Source organism: Panulirus ornatus, chromosome 18 (assembly GCF_036320965.1).
Source record: "Panulirus ornatus isolate Po-2019 chromosome 18, ASM3632096v1, whole genome shotgun sequence".
In the NCBI taxonomy this organism is placed as follows: Eukaryota; Metazoa; Arthropoda; class Malacostraca; order Decapoda; family Palinuridae; genus Panulirus; species Panulirus ornatus.
Window position 1 is genome coordinate 43703273 of NC_092241.1, and position 4690 is coordinate 43707962.

General features: G+C 35.1%; 1 protein-coding gene across 3 annotated transcripts in view; it reads left to right on the forward strand.

Annotated features, from left to right (window-relative positions):
• Positions 1-380: 380 nt before the first annotated feature.
• Positions 381-4690, forward strand: part of LOC139755040 (uncharacterized) — a 113243-nt gene continuing 108933 nt past the window's right edge. Inside the window, exons 1-2 of one of the 3 annotated variants that reach the window (XM_071673006.1) lie at positions 381-502; positions 4486-4690. The exon at positions 4486-4690 is cut by the window's right edge and continues 389 nt beyond it. The gene's annotated coding sequence lies outside the window, so the exon portion shown is untranslated. Of the gene's footprint in view, positions 554-4485 lie in introns of all 3 variants that reach the window. The other 2 variants (XM_071673008.1, XM_071673007.1) reach the window with 2 other exon arrangements.

Genomic DNA, 4690 nt, shown 5'->3' on the forward strand with positions numbered 1-4690 from the left:
AACGATATAACAGGAAGATCGTTCCACATAATGCGCAATACTTACTCCACAAATAGTCCAAGAGCGAAGAAGATACACGTACTGACTGACTCACAACAGTCGACGTGGAGGGACTCTGGTCATGAACGCAGGCGCTCGGGTTTCCTTTTACTAATCCCACGCATTTTTCAGCATTAAAATCCACCTTTTAACAAAAGTTTGATCATATCTGCATCAATCGTAATGAAATGTTGTTTCTGATAATATAAATTTGAAAGCCTGTCATTATTATAACACAATATTACAAGTGTACGAAAGAAAATAGCGTTTGTTTACAAGTATATTCTCGTGGGATACGAAAATGTAACCCTCCGCGTTGGCAATTTTCTGACGCAAGACGAGCCAGTGTTTACGGCGGGCGGGAGGCGGTGCTCAGTGTCCGTCCTCCACAGTCAGTGTCATTGGTCTTTGGATTATGTACCTGTGTCTCGCGTTCCGTGTTGTGGTGTCAGTGTTGGTGCAGGTGCGATCATAAAAGCAATGTGTTGTTAGAAAATTAACATTGATATATGAGGTAAAATGATTCATGTGTTTATTGGAATAAAACACAAGTGATAAGAAAATTTAGTGAATTAACATGGAAATTCTCTTACGTTAGTTAACATTGAAATGAGTGATGATGGATATTATATGAAATGTACTATTTATGTGATTTTTGTGTGAAAGTTGTTCCATAATTTTATAGGAATATTGTGTGAGCTTATCAAGGAGACTAATGGAATGTGAGGGTTTCCCTATATAAGATGTTCAAACTTATGTTGAAAAGTATTTGCTTTGATAGTAAATGATGATACGCTGGAACATGTCTTCCTCGTAGAAGAACTCCCGTTTAAGGAATTGTGTTGAACATCAAACTCGTAGAACAACTCCCGTTTAAGGAATTGTGTTGAACATCAAATGAAGGTACAATGAATCGATAGGAGATTCAGTCGAGTAGTGACTATCAATCAGTTCATCTGTAATTCTGATTGTGAAAGGAAAAACGCGATAATTTTGTGTCGGATCTTGTCCAGAATCGATGGCGTTATGTCGATAACCAGTGTCTAAGGCATAACCTAGAATATGTATGGTTATTCAGGTGGGTGGGGAACAGTAGGGAGGTAACAGTTAGGGAGATCACTGGTGCAGCCCCAGAATCTCTCTCATATTTTCCTAGCTTGGGCTGATTAGTTCATATGCGCCATGGTAAACATATCATGGATGAGAGGTTGGAAACAAAGAGTCGATTCAAATCCATCTACATACGTGTACTTAGATGTATCTGAATTACATTTGATACTGCTTTACATAATTATTAAGTTATACAGTTAACGTTTGTTTATGTTGTAAAATTGTAGACCGTGAATTTCCGACTATCAGGGACTAAATGCTGCATAGTTTAGTGAGCCGGCCTCCATTTCACGGACTCATTGGCAGAAATGTCCAGACTGACTGTACAACTATTTACTGGTGCTGGGCCAGACTGACTTTGTACAACTATTTACTGGTGCAAACTTTTAAGTGTATATATCCAGGGAACCAATTCAGAAGAATTTCTCTCGAGCGATTATGCTTCCTTCAGTATGGCGGTCGAACAGCAGGAAAAGATTTGTGATGTCACTGGACCTTTAGATAATGCATTTATCATGGAGTGCACACAGATTAGGTCTTTGGTTACGTAAGATTGAAGTCCATCCTAACCTGATGACTTAGACCATTACATCATGCATATATCTTGTGTAATATACAGAGATGGAAGTTAAAACATGTAACCAACTTTAAATCGATATAAAGTCTCCAGAACATGTAACTTTATGACAATAATCAGCATTAATCTGTTTTTGTCTTTTGAACTGAAACAGTGACTCGTTTATGAAATAAGTACCTAAGGAACTTAGGTTTTTTTTTTATTTTTTCTGTTGAGAATAGATATAGCGCCACGTTTTGCAATGCGTGGGAACGCTAGATAAGGGCATTATACCTGGAACGCGTTGTTATTATGTAAGAACACCTGTCTTACCTATCACGGAAGAGAAAATAGATCCATCAATCTTGTTTCTCTTGTCCATCATTTTCATCAGGTTCGGTATTATGGGCTATGGACTTTTAGCTTCCCTTATTTGTTTGTTTTCGTCTTGAATAATTTTAGGTTAGAGTTAAATATTTTCTTATGACTGAAATTTGCAGTAAGACTTTTTATTAGTCACCGCCTAAGAAATTCCAACTTTTCCAAGATTCATATTTTCTCTGAAGACGTATGACCCCTCATTCCTGTATTATTATTATTATTATTATTATTATTATTATTATTATTATTATTATTATTATTATTGTTGTTGTTGTTGTTAAGTACTCGTAAAGAGGATTTGGTAATCTTTGGAACGTCAAAGTTTAATAAGGGTACGATTTCTTAATCCGTTTTTTTTTTTTTGCTCATTATATATGAAAGTTATATTGCTTTAACATAGTTTTCAAGATCTTAATTTACTGGATGTAGTTAATTAACTTTCCAAGCAAAATTTTTTATTTTTTTTAGAGTACGTTAGCTACATAAACCTGCAATTCGATTGAAATGAACATTATGACCTACTTTTTTCAGTGGTGGGCTTTGTTAAAAAAAATTTCATGATTCGTCAGTGATTGGGATTTTGATGAGAAAAAGGCCTCATATCAGTTTCAGTAATACTTTTGTGCATAATTTCCAGAACGTTTTACAGATGTGTCAGTATCTTTTCTATCCTGAGTGTCATGTGGTTGACGTGCAATATGTTGGGATTTTCGCACAATCTATTGTGATTCGACGTAATTAGAGAATGTTTGCAGATTCCAGAGTTCAGTTTATGGGTCGATCCTCCTCAGATACCTGGATTATAAGTCATGAGTCTCCATGTCTTAGAATATATATATATATATATATATATATATATATATATATATATATATATATATATATATATATATATATTAATAGTTATATAGGCGCTTGGAATTGATATATGTAGAAGTCACTTTCTGTTGTCTCGGTTACTAGACTGTATATTCTTTAAATATTACTTTACGTTATTGATTTTAAGTACATCCAAATGTGTGGATCCATTTAATTCTGACCCTTATTTGACTATTGTTTGCCATATATTATCCATGATATGTTTACGAATGATGAATCTAGCTTACGATGATTTGCCAGAACTGATGTAACCTCGCTTGACCTAATTTAGTGTAGGAATACAGGGAGACTCATATAAGTTCGGCTTACAAGTAAGTTAGTATTTCAAACTTATCAGATTCTAAATATACCCTGGGATATCATAAGTATAGAAACCAAACATCAAATGTTGAGCATGATTCTGAATATACCCTGGGATATCATAAATATAGAAACCAAACATCAAATGTTGAGCATGACGCAACACTTGATCTCAGTTTGTTGTATTCAAGTCAGTCATGTTTTTTTTTTTTTTTTTTTTGTCTGTTTCCTGACTCAGTCATCTTGTAAAGATTCCTCAGCCAGTGTTTGCGAGCAGTTGTGAGTTTTCTTGTTGCTTTCCATTGTTGGTCATTACCCACTTCCTTTGCAGTTGTTTTAAGTACAATAACTTTATTTGTATCAAACACGTAAAATTATAATGCTATCTCGCTGTTACAAGTCATTCACATCAACTCGCCATTTAAGTTAGTTTATCGGATTTAGGCTTATTGAACAGCCAGTGTCATTAAATCCGTCATCATCATTTTTCACTCCACCAGATGAATAAAGCTTGAAAAACTCTGATGTGTACAAGATATTTCAGACTTATACTCCCACACTACATGCGAGAACCTCCTCACGGACATTTCGCTCCTGCTATTTAATATTTCACCCAGTTTTGAAAATCGCGCCATGTATTGTTTGAATTGGATATCTTCTTGGAATTTGGTTGCCATATATTTTCTTAAAATCTATAGGCTATTTTCTCTTATTTTGAAATTTCGTACTTATTAGAGTAATCGCAAATTTATACGATAATAGGACATATATTAGTGTAAAGTGCCCACTGAAAACTTTACAGTTGGTGGGATTCTTATTTTCTTATGCGTTCTTATTTTATGTAAGCATGTAAAGTGCAAACAAAATGATATGAAATAGTTTATTTGTTACTTAATCTTTTAAGATATTTAGAGTAATTCATTTCGCTCTCAGGTGGCGAATTATTATTGAAATATCTTTGATAATGAGCGTAGTGGACACTCGCCCAACTGCCAGACGAGAGAAGCCCGGCGTGAGGCTAGCAGTGGGCGGAGCTTAACGCTGATCATTCTACCAGAGCTCTTCTTTTTCATATTAGATCGGCATGTTTCTGTATGTACTGTACGCTGTCATCATGCAATATTGTATGGTTGTTTGACTTTCTTAGTTTCTAGTATAACTTATAATGCATTCCACTTGATAAAGCTTTTCAACCTTGCCTATGAATATGTACTTTACAGATTATCTGCTGAAATACATAAGAAAATACACAAACATAGAGACTTGGGAGACGCTTTCCTCTGTGAGCGATAACTATATTTTTTCTGAACAGTATATTCAGAGTTAGTGTAAACCTGTGCCTCTCGAAGGGTGGTCGTACGCGATAGTTTCTTCGTTTGTTACGCGTCTTGGAACGTTACCACGATGAAGGCGAGATCCAGGTAC